General features: G+C 43.3%; 2 protein-coding genes across 2 annotated transcripts in view; one reads left to right on the forward strand and one right to left on the reverse strand.

Annotated features, from left to right (window-relative positions):
- LOC130272984 (pituitary tumor-transforming gene 1 protein-interacting protein-like) overlaps positions 1-17271 on the reverse strand; it is a 96615-nt gene that overhangs the window by 7090 nt on the left and 72254 nt on the right. The window lies entirely within an intron of this gene.
- DUS3L (dihydrouridine synthase 3 like) overlaps positions 7908-17271 on the forward strand; it is a 113309-nt gene continuing 103945 nt past the window's right edge. The window contains exons 1-2 of the mRNA XM_056519064.1: positions 7908-8073; positions 8316-8398. The gene's annotated coding sequence lies outside the window, so the exon portion shown is untranslated. The remainder of the gene's footprint in view (positions 8074-8315; positions 8399-17271) is intronic.

The raw sequence follows: 17271 nt of genomic DNA on the forward strand, positions 1-17271 counted from the left end.
ATGTTATAATCCGCACAAAACGCAGGGTGATTTGTGACTAATGCATGTTATAATCCGCACAAAACGCAGGGTGATTCCTGACTAATGCATGTTATAATCTGCACAAAACGCAGGGTGATTCCTGACTAATGCATGTTATAATCCGCACAAAACGTAGGGTGATTTGTGACTAATGCATGTTATAATCCGCACAAAACGTAGGGTGATTTTTGACTAATGCATGTTATAATCCGCACAAAACGTAGGGTGATTTTTGACTAATGCATGTTATAATCCACACAAAACACAGAGTGATTCCTGACTAATGCATGTTATACTCCGCATAAAACGTAGGGTGATTTGTGACTAATGCATGTTATACTCTGCACAAAACGCAGGGTGATTCCTGACTAATGCATGTTATAATCCGCAGAAAACGTAGGGTGATTTGTGACTAATGCATGTTATAATCCGCACAAAATGCAGAATGATTTCTGACTAATGCATGTTATAATCCACACAAAACGTAGGGTAATTCCTGACTAATGCATGTTATAATCCGCACAAAACGCAGGGTGATTCCTGACTAATGCATGTTATAATCCGCACAAAACGCAGAGTGATTCCTGACTAATGCATGTTATAATCCACACAAAACGTAGGGTAATTCCTGACTAATGCATGTTATAATCCGCACAAAACGCAGGGTGATTCCTGACTAATGCATGTTATAATCCACACAAAACGTAGGGTGATTCCTGACTAATATGTTATAATCCGCACAAAACGCAGGGTGATTCCTGACTAATGCATGTTATAATCCACACAAAACGTAGGGTAATTCCTGACTAATGCATGTTATAATCCGCACAAAACGCAGGGTGATTCCTGACTAATGCATGTTATAATCCGCACAAAACGCAGGGTGATTCCTGACTAATGCATGTTATAATCCACACAAAACGTAGGGTGATTCCTGACTAATATGTTATAATCCGCACAAAACGCAGTGTGATTCCTGACTAATGCATGTTATAATCCGCACAAAACGCAGGGTGATTCCTGACTAATGCATGTTATAATCCGCACAAAACGCAGGGTGATTCCTGACTAATGCATGTTATAATCCGCACAAAACGCAGGGTGATTCCTGACTAATGCATGTTATAATCCACACAAAACGCAGGCTGATTCCTGACTAATGCATGTTATAATCCGCACAAAACACAGAGTGATTCTTGATTAATGCAGGATATATTTTGAACAAAAGACAACGGAGGAGATTTATCAAAACCTGTCCAGAGGAAAAGTTGGTGAGTTGCCCATAGCAACCAATCAGATCGCTTCTTTCACTTTTGAAAAGGCCTCTGAAAAATGAAAGAAGCAATCTGATTGGTTGCTATGGGCAACTGGGCAACTTTTCCTCTTGACAGGTTTTGATAAATGTGATTTGTGACTAATGCAGGTTATAATCCACACAACATTCAGCAATAGTAATAATTTTATATATATAATGTGTGTTATTATTATTATTATTTTTTATTGGTCACCCATAAAAAGGTAGAATGCTAAAAAATCTATTCCAACTGTTACTTTATATCCAGCATATATATATATATATATATATATATATATATATATATATATATATATATATATATAGAACGGCCTACAAATAGAGAAAAACTACTGTTTTATGGTAAAATAATGAGATCCCCATTATATTGTGGCAATTGTTGACTTAAAGGAGTATTCCGGCAAAAACAACTTATAAAAGCTGTCATCAGAAAATGATCTATTGCTTAAATCAAGTTTTTATGTTAAACATTTTTTTTAAAGAATTTTTGGCAAGGTTTTTTCTAATTTTTATTTTTAAATTTTACTATTTATAATATAGTTTTACAGTTTTCGGTCTGGCCACTAGGTTTAAAACTAACTGCCTGTGATAAGGAGGAGGCTGCAGGTAAGTGATCTGTACAGCATTAGTATTTACACCAGTAAATAAGGAAGACAATAGATGAAGCTCACCGTTCAGCCTCCCCTTCCCATTGAAATGATCTTTGCAAAGGTCACAGATAGAGATGAGCGAATTTACAGTAAATTCGATTCGTCACAAACTTCTCGGCTCGGCAGTTGATGGCTTATCCTGCATAAATGAGTTCAGCTTTCAGGTGCTCCCGTGGGCTGGAAAAGGTGGATACAGTCCTAGGAAAGAGTCTCCTAGGACTGTATCCACCTTTTCCAGCCCACCGGAGCACCTGAAGGCTGAACTAATTTACGCAGGATAAGTCATCAACTGCCGAGCCGAGAAGTTCGTAACAAATCGAATTTACTGTAAATTCGCTCATCTCTAGTCACAGAGTATGCCCAGTAAGGTTTCCCATTCATATCATTCGGACAGCTTCAGTCTATTGTGTCTATGTCCATGAGGCTTGCTGTAAAGTGTATCTGTAAATGCTGTTAAAAAGAGCTCAGGCAAGATGGCTGCCCCCATAATAATCTACAAAAAATTAAATCGGAAAATCGAAACAGAATAGAAAAAAAAAAGTTTCGGTCTAAACAATCTAGATCAGTGGTCGCAAAGTCTGGCCCTCCAGTTGGCTGTCCGGGCATGCTGGGAGTTGAAGTTTTGCAACATCTGGAGGGCCACACTATGAGACAACTGACCTAGATGATTCATTTCCTTTACCATTGGGGGTTGTACTATTTACAGTGCAGAAGGTCACCGATAGGCAATGCCATAGACAGATCTATATTTTTGGCTTCCTATCGTAAACCAGTGACTGAGCTTTACAGCTTCCCGTTCTCGTCTTCACATTTTTCCCGGGCACCGGGAAATCTCTCCGCCGCCGTGACCCCACAAGTGTTTACTTTTGCAGACAGTAGCAGCAGGATGGGTTTTGCATTTCATACATAATAAATTAGACTACAAAAAGGAAATTAGATTGAACAACTCCATGCACTTTCCATTATATCAACGGGGATAAACGATCCTGACACTTAAGACGGCTGATAAAATAGGAGCAGAATCTTCTCCCTACGTTCTACTCCTCGAGAAGGACCTACAAGAACACTGCTCAAAAAAATAAAGGGAACACTAAGATAACACATCTTAGATCTGAATAAATGAACTAATCATATTAAATACTTTAGTCTTTACATAGTTGAATGCGCTGGCAACAAAATCACACAAAAATTATCAATGGGAATAAAATTTATCAACCCATGGAGGTCTGGATATGGAGTCACACTCAAAATCACAGTGGGAAACCACATTACAGGCTGATCCAACTTTATGTAATGTCCTTAATACAAGTCACAATGAGGCTCAGTAGTGTGTGTGGCCTCCACTTTCCCGTATGACCTCCCTACAAGGCCTGGGCATGATCCTGATGAGGTGGAGGATGGTCTCCTGAGGGATGTCCTCCCAGACCTGGACTAAAGCATTCGCCAACTCCTGGATAGTCTGTGGTGGATGGAACGAGACATGATGTCCCAGATGTGCACAATCGGATTCCGGTCTGGTGAACAGGCGGGCCAGTCCATAGCATCAATGCCTTCCTCTTGTAGGAACTGCTTCCACACTCCAGCCACATGAGGTCTAGCATTGTCTTGTATTAGGAGGAACCCAGGGCCAACCGCACCAGCATATGGTCTCACAAGGGGTCTGAGGATCTCATCTCGGTACCTAATGGCAGTCAGGCTACCTCTGGCAAGCACATGGAGGGCTGTGTGGCCCCCCAAAGAAATGCCACCCTACACTATTACTGACCCATTGCCAAACCAGTCATGCTGGAGGATGTTGCAGGCAGCAGAACGTTCTCCACGGCATCTCCAGACTCTGTCACGTCTGTCACACGTGCTCAGTGTGAACCTGCTTTCATCTGTGAAGAGCACAGGGCGCCAGTGGCGAATTTGTCAATCTTTGTGTTCACTGGCAAATGCCAAACGTCCTGGCACAGTGTTGGGCTGTAAGAACAACCCACACCTGTGGACGTCGGGCCCTCATGGAGTCTGTTTCTGACCGTTTGAGTGGACACATGCACATTTGTGGCCTGCTGGAGGTCATTTTGCAGGGCTCTGGCACTGCTCCTCCTTGCACAAAGGCAGAGGTAGCAGTCCTGCTGCTGGGTTGTTGCCCTCCTACACGTCTCCTGATGTACTGGGCTGTCTTCTGGTAGTCTTCTGGGCTGTCTTCTGCCCTCCATGCTCTGGACACTACACTGACAGACACAGCAAACCTTCTTGCCACAGCTCGCATTGATGTACCATCCTGGATGAGCTGCACTTCCTGAGCCACTTGTGTGGGTTGTAGACTCCGTCTCATGCTACGACTAGAGTGAAAGCACCGCCAGCATTCAAAAGTGACCAAAACATCTGCCAGGAAGCATAGGAACTGAGAAGTGGTCTGTGGTCACCACCTGCAGAACCACTCCTTTATTGGTGGTGTCTTGCTAATTGCCTATAATTTCCACCTGTTGTCTGTTCCATGTGAAATTGATTGTCAATCAGTGTTCTTCCTGAGTGGACAGTGGGATTTCACAGAAGTGTCATTGACCTGGAGTTACATTGTGTTGTTTTAGTGTTCACTTGAGCAGTGTATATTACCAGCCTGAAAACAGCGCTATGACGTGAGGAAACCGAGCCATCGACTGCCTATACAGACTATACCGCCACTACTGTAGACTGTACGGATAGTGAACAAGAGTTTTTCCTACTCCTACAGCCGATTGTACAAGAATGCCATACTGGGGCATTTCTGCACCCACAATATGCTAACCCACTTTAAATGGGCACTTTCATTAAAACTCATTTTTGCTATTGCACTCCTTATGGTAAATTAAAAAATTTTTTTCCAATGTACTTTGTTAAAAAAAAAAAAAAAAAATAAGTTTTCTATGTTTTATTTGTGTTTAACAAAGCTGCCACTATTTGTCTCCCTAGTTGTATAGAGCACAAGCAGGAGTGATGGCCCGCTCAGCCAATTACTGGTCCCAGCGGTCAGACTCTCTGCGATAAGACATTTATGCCCTATCCTGTGGGTAGGGGACAAGTTTATTGCCCTGGATTACCCCTTTAAAGTCTATGGAATTGCCGAAGATACTAAGCTTTCTCTGGTAATCCCATAGCATTTAAAAAGTACCTGTCACCAAATAAACTTTTCTAAACTAGCTCAGGCTATGTTCCCTAACTACTCCTAACACTCCTCCCACCCTTAAAAAAAATGTCAGAGCTTTAAAAAGCTGTGTATCATACCTTTATTCTTGCTCACATAGGGCAATCTCCCAGCAGGAGAAAGTGGGAGCATTTCCCAGCAGGCATGACATCACTGAAGCCTGCTGGGGGACCACTTCCGCCCTCACATGGTTGCAGTGCTGTGATGAATAGAAGATCTCAAGCTCTGTGGATGTTTCAGTGAGGTTCTATGCAGCTTTCAGTGAGGCTCTGTGCAGCTGTCAATCAAGCTCAGTGCAGAGAAGCACTTCCCGAGTTTGGACTCCTGCCAGGCCAGGAGGAGACCAAACTCACTGTATTAATTGTGTCAGGGAACAGAACAGAGTCGCCTAGTTTCCGATTTTCTATTACATTTTAAACATATTTGTGGCAATGTGGCAGTGCACATACTCATACAGGGAAACCGGTGATCAGTACAAGTCCAGGCGGTCACACTTCTCAACGATCAGACACTTATCACCCATCCTGTGACCGCTGTAAGGATATATTAGGAAATACAGCGGCACAGAATGGTGCACTTGTTTAGATAAAGGAAGGGGTGGATATAAATCCTTGTCCACCTCGGATTTAACCCATACATGCAGGGTCTGTGTTAGTGTAATAATAAAACGAGATCAGGTAGAAACAGGTGCCTCGTGATTATTTCCATGTCTCCGCTATTTGCCCGGGTTTATGAGAGTACACAAACAGGCCTTCAGCGCTATTTGTACAGATGGAGCCGCTTGTTTAAAGTTCACGCTCTCTTGTATCATCCACGGCTCGAGACCCCCACACCTGACATTTTAAAATTGCTTTGCGCTCTAGTTCCCGGGAGGAGAAGTAGTCATCGACCATGCAGCAATTTTTATATTGAGTAAGGCTGGGTTTACACCATGTTTTTGCAATACAGTTCCCGTATATATGGTTTCAGTGCCAAAACCGTACGGAACCGTATTGAAAACTGTATGCCAAACAAAGCATCCGGTTGAGCCCGTTTTGCATCATTTACGGTTTAATCTGTTTTTTCCCGTAGTCTACTACGGTTTCATATCCGGGTGAAAAACCGTATCGAAACCGTATACATTTTTTTTTTTAAATGGTGGTCTATGGGAACCGTAAAGAATCATACGTGCGTACGGTTACATCCGTTTAGCACAATACGGTTTTGCGGTTTGCACATGCGCAGTGCACTCTGAAAGTTCTTCCCACCTTCTAGAATCTTCTGATTCCCACCCCCCTTCCTCCAGCAGCAGGACCTCATTTACCTCATGTTCTTCAAGAGGAGACATCTTTGTACACCAAGTCAGCCATATTGTGCCTCCAGGGGGGACATCATTAGGGGACGGGGCTATGAGGTCACGAGCTCCTGGCTCCACCGTTCGGAACAGTTTGTTCCAAACGCTGAGCCGCGGAGTACCCCTTTAAGTTTCAAAGGGATTGCCAGATGCCCAGCGGATCTGGCTAAAAAAAAACAAAAAAAAAAACAATACAAGCATGCAGCACGACTATCCTGCCTTCTTGAGTACAAGAAATGTGAGCGCAAGTTTAACTTCCCTTTTAGTCTATTTTTTTTTTTTTTTTTATCACATTTTTGGATATCAGAAAAATAAGTGTTATTGTGCATGAACATTATCTGAAAACTTGACTACACCTCAAAATACTCACCTTATTGTTCCTGAATTCTGTACCCTGAGCATTGATGAGTAATGCAGCTGCCAATAGTCATTTTCAAAAAATGTCAGGTCAAATGTGTATTTATTTAAACAATTGCTATGATAGTAGATAATCAAAATCCTTTTTATGACTGTGCGATTTTTTTAATCGTTAATGTTTTTTTTTTTTTTCAGAACTACATGTGATATAGCAGTCCAAATGACTGAGCCCATTGATGAGGAAACAATAGATCCACAGACGCATATTGAGCGAGACAGGCACCCCCCATCTACTATTGGGACAAGTCTTAGAAGACAACTCTCTCAATGCCATTCTACTCTCTCAAAGCCACAGCTCCAATTGGCAGGAGGCCTTCATGGAGGCAATTGAAAAGCTAAAAAAAATTGTGTTTCAACAAAGCTCCTACAATTGGATATGCAGCTTCTTCGAGTAGAGGGATTGGTTTCTGGACCTACACCCCAGTCCACTTAGGGTCTTTGCTCTAAGTTTAATAACCGCGATGGACATAATTAGAGATGAGTGAACTTACAGTAAATTCGATTCGTCACGAACTTCTCGGCTCGGCAGTTGCTGACTTATCCTGCATAAATTAGTTCAGCTTTCAGGTGCTCCCCTGGGCTGGAAAAGGTGGATACAGTCCTAGGAGACTCTATCCTAGGACTGTATCCACCTTTTCCAGCCCACCGGAGCACCTGAAAGCTGAACTAATTTATGCAGGAAAAGTCATCAACTGCCGAGCAGAGAAGTTCGTGATGAATCGAATTTACTGTAAGTTCACTCATCTCTAACTCTTACCAGCCCATGAGAGGACACCTATAAGGAGGAAGGGCAGCTGTATAGAAGGAGGTGAGACAGCCTCTCTTTTTATATATTTCTAATTTTATACTATAATTGTTAATATATTTATACTGTTAATATATTATATATGCATCCCAGACGAAGGAGGCTGACACTGCCTTCGAAACGCGTCAGAGGTTTTTTGGACAATCCGCACTTCCATAGTGACATCACCAACGGCAACCAGCTCACCAACTAGTAATACAGTGGGACCAGGCACGGTAGAGACGCCACCGGCCAGTTCCACCAAACAGCAAACACCAGGAAGGAACAGTTAACTTAATCTAAACTTGGAAAACTGACTGTGTCTCCTGTTTAAACAAACCCAGTCACCAGAATCTTTGAATGAACTGTATTAACACCAGGAGGGTAAGATACCGTGAAAATAACATTGGGGGAGATTTATCAAAACCTGTCCAGAGGAAAAGTTGACCAGTTGCCCATAGCAACCAATCAGATCGCTGCTTTCATTTTTAACAAGGCCTCTGCAAAGTGAAAGAAGCGATCTGATTGGTTGCTATGGGCAACTTTTCCTCTGGACAGGTTTTGATAAATCTGTGGAAATTGTGTTCCTCGTGTATAAGATTGTGAATATTATTCCTTTTCCATAGATGTACACCACCTCTACATAGCCTCGCATAAGGTCTACATACAGAAGCTTCAATGCACACACAGACCAAGTGAACACCATTAGGTAGGTACATTACACTCTAATTTCTGTCTACATATACAGTGGTCCCTCAACATACGATGGTAATCCGTTCCAAATGGACCATCGTTTGTTGAAACCATCGTATGTTGAGGGATCCGTGCAATGTAAAGTATAGGACAGTGGTCTACAACCTGCTGACCTCCAGATGTTGCCAAACTACAACACCCAGCATGCCTGGACAGCCAACGGCTGTCCAGGCATGCTGGGAGTTGTAGTTTGGCAACATCTGGAGGTTCGCAGGTTGAAGACCACTGTTAAAGGAAGTTGTACTCACCTGTCCCCGCCGCTCCGGACCGTCACCACTGCCCGGGATGTCGCCTTCCATCGCTGTCGCCGCGTCCCCGACGCTCCAGCAAGGCCTCTGCTTCCCCGACATCCTCGCTCTCAGTGGCCGCCATCACGTCACTACGAACGCCTCTCCAATTGGATGACGGGACGGCGTGCGGAGCGACGTGATGACGACGATGAAGAGCGCCAACGATGCAGGGGATCCCGAAGAGGACGCGCCAGAGCCCCGAGGACAGGTAAGTGATCGTCAGCGGACCACACGGGGCACAGTAAACGGCTATCCGGTGGCAGCTGAAGCAGTCTGCGCTGCCGGATAGGCGTTTATGCGATGGCCCCGACATACAAAAGCATCGTATGTTGATGCTGCCTTCAACATGTGATGGCCTCTGAGAGACCATCGTATGGTGAAATGATCGTATGTCGGGGCCATCATAGGTCGAGGGGTCACTGTATACTGTTTTTTTTTTTTTATTGATGATTGACTGCTTGTATTTTTTGGTCGTATAGGAAGCTTTTGCATCACCCAGTGACCCCGAGGGGAACGTTCTTCCGCCTCTATACGTGTTCTGTATATTATTTATCATGTTGGAAATAAGACTCCGACAACAGTTGTTATGTTATACTTTTAAAAAGTAAAAAAAAATGTAAAAACCAGTTTCATATTATTTTTTTTAAATATGACATAAACAATGATATAAACAAGATATAAACAATGATATAAACAATGATATAAACAAGATATAAACAATGATATAAACAAGATATAAACAATGTTTGTTTCCAGGACGGTGATGGAACAAAGATTATTTGTAAAACAACAAAGGAACATCAATTACAATAAGGTTTTTTGTACAATAAAGTAACATAACTACCAGTTCCATGGTTGAAGAAGAAAAATAAATAAATATCCACATTTGTACACGTATTATTTTTTGGCTACACCTCCACAAAGATAATCTGACACATCTACGTGAAGGTCTATCCCACAAATCAAAATTTTGTGGCCAAATGTAGATATACCCGTATTTTTCGCCCTATAGGACGCACCGGCATATAAGACGCACCCAATTTTAAAGGTGCAAAATCTAGAAGAAAAAAAAAAAAAGATTCTGAACCCAACAGTGATCTTCAACCTGCGGACCTCCAGATGTTGCAAAACTACAACTCCCAGCATGCCCGGACAGCCGTTGGCCGTTGTAGTTCTGCAACATCTGGAGATCCGTAGGTTGAAGACCACTGCATAGGAGGTAATACTCACGTGTCCCCGCCGCTCCGGACCCGTCACCGCTGCCCTGGATGTCGCTCCATCGCTGTCGCCGCGTCCCCGACGCTCCGGACGTCTTCTTCCCCGGGATCCACGCTTTCCGTTTCCGTTACGCACGCCGCTCCTATTTCACCGCGGCGGTCCCGAACAGCCCGACTGAGCAGCCGGGTTAGTGTCACTTTCCCTTCAGACGCGGCGGTCAGCTTTGATCGCCGCGTCTGAAGGGTTAATACAGGGCATCGCCGCGATCGGTGCGTGTATTCGCCGTAGAAGACGCACCAACTTTTTCGCCCCAGTTTTGGGGAAGAAAAAGTGCGTCTTATACGGCGAAAAATACGGTATATTCTTTTTTCCAAAAACAAGTGTGGTTTAAAACTTGCAGAGTTTATCATATAAACCAATCAACTTGCTTCTTTCACAATTGATCATACAGCAAATAAATTATATAAGTTTTGGTTAAACTATGTTCAACTCTGGAAATGTTAAACTGGTCCAGTATTTTAAAAAACAAACCATATATATCACATATTCATTATATACATTTTTCATTCATATTGCATGTCTATGGCGGACTTTGACATTATTTTTGATGGACAAGAGTGTTCACAGTATGGTAATTAAATTAAACATTTATGAAAACAACCTTTAAAATTTGAAATTAAAAAATATGGTCCTGAAAAATTAATTTCAAAAAAGTTTATAAAAAAAACAAACAAAAAAAAAATAATATAATGGAGTATTTCAGGGATCTAAACCTGTACAGAGGAAAAGTGGTGTAGTTGCCCATGGCAACCGATCAGATCGGCTTTATTCATTTTTAAAGAGACTATAAAAAAATTTTTGTATGCAATCTGATTGGTTTTTCATGGGCAAATGCCCCACTCCCTCCACAAATCTCCCCCACTTTAAGTAAATGGTTTGATAAGGCCGTACCTATACCCCATCTTGCCATGGCACAGCTCCAACGGGAGAGCAGAAGAAGTTTGTGAATGCTTCACGTATTTCCATAATTGGCACCGATGACCTTTGGGATGATGGTTCCAGACCGACCATTGGGGCTTCTTCTATGTCCTCCATCAATACGAAGTCATGTGGCTGGTTACGTAGCACGAAGTTATGAAGCACTACACAAGCCTTGATGACAGAATCGACTTTATGTGGCCTTAATTGAATGCACGTGGTCAAAACCCTCCAACGGTTGGCTAGAATACCGAAGGTGCATTCAACATGTCTTCTCGCCCTTGTTAGACGAAAATTAAAAATTCTTCTCTGGGCATTCAGGCTTCGGCTTGCATATGGTTTTAATAAGTTTTTTTGACATTTGAAACACCTCGTCTGCCACCAGTACTTGAGTAGGGGTCCTGTCATTCCAGGTAATGCTTTTGGGCCGGGAATGTAAAAGGGGTACTCTGGTGGAAAAGTTTTTTTCCAGAAAGTTAAACAGATTTGTAAATTACTTTTATAAAAAAAAATCTTAATCCTTCCAGTACCTATTAGCTGCTGAATACTACAGTGGAAATTATTTTCTTTTTGGAAACCCAGAGCTCTCTGTTGACATCTCTGTCCATTTTAAGAACTGTCCAGAGTAGGAGAAAATCTCCATAGCAAGCATATGCTGCTATGGACAGTTCCTAAAATGGACAGAGATGTCAGCAGAGAGCACTGTGCTCGTGATGTCAGCAGAGAGCACTGTGTTCCAAAAAGAAAATAATTTCCTCTGTATTATTCAGCAGCTAATAAGTACTGGAAGGATTAAGATTTTTTAATAGAAGTAATTTACAAATCTGTTTAACTTTCTGGCACCAGTTGATATAAAAAAAAAAAATGAAAAAAATATAATATAATATATATATATATAAAATAAAAAGTTTTCCACCGGAGTACCCCTTTAAAGTTTCCACTGTAAAAAGCATGTCCAAGATCTAGAGTCAATATTATTACCGTATGCCCATATGTCAACTGCAATCGCCATTAAAATAACGCTTAAAATCCTCTTCTAGTTATAATAAAGCGATCCACTTCCTGCAGGCTTTCTAATTCGGACATGTTTCCCGTCCAGGGCACCAACACAGTTGCCATTATCCTTGAATCCATTGAGCCGCTGTCATCCAAATCTGGGCATTTGGCTCTGGTAGATCGGTCGGCTGAAGATTGCTCCACAGTGCATCACATGTCTCCGATACTATTTGACAAATAGTGGATTTTCCCAGCCTAAATTGATAATGTAAAGAGGTCGAGTGATTCGCCACTGGCCAGGGATCTATTGAGAAAAAAAATTAAAATAAAAATTATAATTTTATATTTTACAAATATAACAAGGTAAGTTTATTAAAGAATAAAACATGTGGCGTAGAAGACATCAACATGTCATTGCTAATTAAAGGGGTACTCCGCAGCTCAGCACTGTTCTGAACGCTGGAGTCGGGAGCTCGTGACGTCATAGCCCAGCCCCTAATGACATCACGCCCCGCCCCCTCAATGTAAGTCTATGGGAGGGGGCGTGACGGCTCCCGTAGACTTGCATTGAGGGGGTGGCGTGTGACATCATGAGGGGGAGGGGCTATGACGTCACGAGCTCCCGGAGCCGGCTTCAGCGTTCGGGAACAGTTTGTTACAAACGCTGAGCAGCGGAGTACCCCTTTAAAGCTTCAATGATCAAATTGGAGAGATAGTATTGTCTCTGGGTGGATTTGAACCACCAACCTTTCAGCTTTACTAACCGAATGTGCCACCAATTACACCGCAGAGACTATAAACTAACAATCCAATTTGATTTATTAATGAAACTATTAAAGCACAAAATCGAGGAGTACCATCAATAGCTATTCTGATAACTAGGTCCCGGACTATCACATAGCTTCACATTTGAGCAACTTTTTTTTATAAATAAAAAAAAAAATATTCCTTTCTTACTTTTCAGCTATGTACAAATTGTATTCAATACTATTGTTTCCCAACCAGGGAGCCTCCAGATGTTGCAAAACTACAACTCCCAGCATGCCTGGACAGCCTTTGGCTGTCCAGGCATTCTGGGATTTATAGTTTTGCAAAACTTGGAGGAACCCTGGTTGAAAAACACAGAAATAGGGGATGAGAAAACTCCCTTCAATTTTCTTGCCAGAGATCCATAAAAACACATTTACTTATTATGGATGTCTTGCAATAAATTGGAGGGAAACTTTCCATCCCAGAGAAATCTCACTCCAATTTTTTAGCAAGAGATCCATATTACCACATACACTTTAATATAATAACACGTATACTAGGGATCGACCGATTATCGGTTTGGCCAATAATCATGATTTTGGACATTATCGGTATCGGCAATTACCTTGCCGATAATGCCCCGCCCAGAGACGACCGTTGCCGCCGTTGCCTCCCCCCATCCTCTGCCCACATACCGCCGCCGCTGCCCCATTGCCTCCCCCCATCCTCTGGCCACATGCCGCTGCCCCATCGCCCCCCATACCGCCGCTGCGACATCCTCTACCCACATACCGCCGCCTCCCCCCATCCTCTACCCACATACCGCCGCCACCCCATCGCCTCCCCCCATCCCCGGTGTTATAATTACCTGTTCCCAGGGTCCGCGATCCTTCTGGCTCCTGCGCTGTTGCTGTACGCTGCGCAATGATGTCACCGTCAGTGCGCACAGTGACAACGCAGGACGCCAACGGAGCCAGAAGTATCGCGGACCCCGGGAACAAGTAATTATAACACCGGGGATGGGGGGAGGCCATGGGGCGGTGGCGGTATGTGGGCAGAGGATGGGGGGGAGGACATGGGGCAACTGTGGTGGTTAGACTCAGGACCCGCAGGGGGAGAGAAGCCGGTGGCGGCAGCGGTCTCTGGCACCGCAAAAGCAGCTGCAGTTCATTGATTTAAAGAGCCCGCTTTGTATCATTGATCTGCAACGGCTTGTGCCCCGCCGGGGGGGGGGTTGAAATAGCCGATAACTTATACCGGAATATCGGTATAAGTTATCGGCCTGAAAGGTGACAGATTATCGGTATCGGCCCTAAAAAATCGATATCGGTCGATCCCTAACGTATACATATATTTCAAATCACCTGAGTAGTGCGGCAATTTGTCCTTAAAGGGTACCTTTCATCAAAAACTTTTGATATATTATAGATTAATAGGAAAAAGTGGAATGTCCAGAGGTCCAACGGGGTAGTTTATTGTAGAATAAAACCTCAGTACACAGACATCGTGGGAAAAAGTGACGCGTTTCAGCCGCTAAGTGGGCCCATTTGGCGAGCTGAAACACGTCACTTGTGCCCACGATGTCCGTGTACTGAGGTTTTATTCTACAATAAACTGCCCCGTTAGACCTACTTGCACTGGACATTCCACTTTTTTCTTGCTATCCATTGCAGGTGTTGCCCACGCCAGTCCGGGCGCTTTGGGTTTGAGGGGAGAGAGCTAGGATTCCATGTCTATTATAGATTAATATATGCAGAATAACTTTCCAATTGCATGTTATTAAAAAATATGCTTCTTTATATAAAATTTTCCACTTTGAAAAAATGACCACTAGGGGTCTCCCTACCAGTCCTGGTCGCAGGCCTTTTTTTTTTAAAATAGATTTCAGACTCATGCTGGAGTCCTAAATCTTAGACCGCAGCCGGGACACAGACAAGCTCAGCACTGCCACCTGCATACATTAATCTATAATATATCAAAAGTTTTTTTGATGAAAGGTACCCTTTAACCCCTTAAGGACACAGCCCATTTGGGCCTTAAGGACGCAGACAATTTAATTTTTGCGTTTTTGTTTTTTCCTCCTCGCCTTCAAAAAAATCATAACTCTTTTATATTTTCATCCACAGACTAGTATGAGGTCTTGTTATTTGCACGACCAGTTGTCTGTTGTAATGCTATCACTCACTTTACCATTAAATGTATGGCTCAATCAAAAAAATACTATTTGTGTTGTGAAATTAAAAAGAAAACCGCAATTTTGCTAATTTTGGAAGGTTTTGTTTTCACGCTGTACAATTTACGGTAACAATTACATCTGTTCTTTATTCTTTGGGTCAATAAGATTACAATGATACCCATGATAATATACTTTTCTATTACTGTTGAGCTTAAAAAAAAAAAATCGCAAACTTTTTTATCAAATTAGTATGTTTAAAATCCCCCTATTTTGAAGACCTATAACTTTTTCATTTTTATGTATAAGCGGCGGTATGAGGGCTCATTTTTAGCGCCGTGATCTGTACTTTTTATTGATACCATATTTGCTTATATAGAACTTTTAATCAATTTTTTATAATTTTTTGGGGGAATAAAATGTTATAAAAAAGAATCTATTTTGGACTTTTTATTTTTACGTTCACGCCGTTCACCGTACGGTATCATTAACATTTTATTTTCATAGTTCAGATATTTACGCGATACCAAATATATATATAAAATATTTTTTTTAACACTTTTTGGGGGTGAAATAGGGAAAATGGGACAATTTACGTTTTTATTGGGGAGAGGTTTTTCACATTTTTTTTTACTTTATTTTTTTACTTTTATTTTTACACTTTAATAGTCCCCATAGGGGACTATTTATAGCAATCACTCGATTGCTAATCCTGTTCAGTGCTATGTATAGGACATAGCACTGATCAGGGTTATCGGTCATCTTCTGCTCTGGTCTGGTCTGCGGGAAGTCAGATCAGAGCAGAAGACGTCGGGAAGGCAGCGGAGCCAGGTAAGGGGACCTTCGTCTGCTGTGCTGGATGATGGGATCGCCGCGGCAGCGCTGTGGGCGATCCGATCATCCATTTTAGTGACTGCGATGCTGCAGATGCCGTGATCTGTATTGATCACGGCATCTGAGGGGTTAATGGCGGACATCTGCGGGATCGGCGGGTGTCCGCCATTACGGGCGGGTCCCTGGCTGTGATCATGATCCGGGCATCGCTCCGATGCTCGCGGTTATGCTTAGGACGTAAATGTACGTCCTGGTGCGTTAAGTACCACCTCACCAGGACGTATATTTACGGCGCTTCTTTTCAAACAGCTGGGGACACACAGATATGCCCACCTTGTAGACAGCCAACATGCACATATATTTAATCATACAAAAGAAGAAACAATAAAAATAATGTTTACCTGAGGGTGACCAGCAGGCGTTGATCAGGTGCAACCGCCATCCTAAAACGCGTGTCCTGGCGCTGAATGTCTGACCGCAGCAAATTCACTAGGATATCAAACGAATCTGGAGATATCCTAAAGGTAATCCTGGAATTATTTTGGGTATTTCCTTAACTGTATGTATAGGCAGTGGAAGGCTCCATGTTGCTGACGGACCAGATTCACCGGATGCGCCCAATAACGATGGCGCAAACTTTGCCTCGTCCTCTCCTTTTCCATCTCTCGCAGCTTTAGAAGTTGTAAATGCAAAAATGGCGCAACTATCATCTTGGAATATGCATACACACATGAAAAATAGCTGCTGAGCTCTGTAACACACTTGCTTCTCCTTTCACCACACTAGCAAGGCTAAAGTCCAAAGAAAACCACTCCCAGTGTTTCTTGGCAATTCAATGAAACAAGAAGAACTTTATTTAATGTACAGTGACCCCCCCCGACCTACGATGGCCCCGACATACGATAATTTCAGCATACGATCACTCTCAGAGGCCATCGCATGTTGAAGGCAGCATCAACATACGATGCTTTTGTATGTCGGGGCCATCGCATAAACGGCTATCCGGCAGCGCAGACTGCTTCAGCTGCCACCGGATAGCTGTTTACGATGCCCCGTGTGGTCCGCTGACGATCACTTACCTGCAGGGGTCAAGTCCTGGGAAAAAAAAGTGTGGGAACTCACCCAAGATTTCCACTCAAGGGCTGGTTTGGCAGTATTCCTGCTAATCGGAACAGTGTTCCTGCTGTGGAAAAAGTGCAGGAACTCAGTTCCCACGCGTTCCTGCAGGACTTGAGCCCTGCTTACCTGTCCTCGGGGCTCCGGCGCGTCCTCTTCGGGATCCCCTGCATCGTCGGCGCTCTCCATCGTTGTCATCACGTCGCTGCGCACGCCGTCCTGTCATCCAATAGGAGCGGCGTGCGTAGCGACGCGATGGCGGCGACGGAGAGCGAGGATGCTGGGGAAGCAGAGGCCTTGGCGGAGCGTCGGGGACACCTCGGGGACGCGGCGACAGCGATGGACGGCGACCTCCAGGGCAGCGGTGACGAGCGTTGTCGGTCCGGAGCGGCGGGGACAGGTGAGTACAACTTCGTCTGACAGTGGTCTTCAACCTGCGGACCTCCAGATGTTGCAAAACTACAACACCCTGCA

Source organism: Hyla sarda, chromosome 5 (genome assembly GCF_029499605.1).
Source record: "Hyla sarda isolate aHylSar1 chromosome 5, aHylSar1.hap1, whole genome shotgun sequence".
Lineage (NCBI taxonomy): Eukaryota > Metazoa > Chordata > Amphibia > Anura > Hylidae > Hyla > Hyla sarda.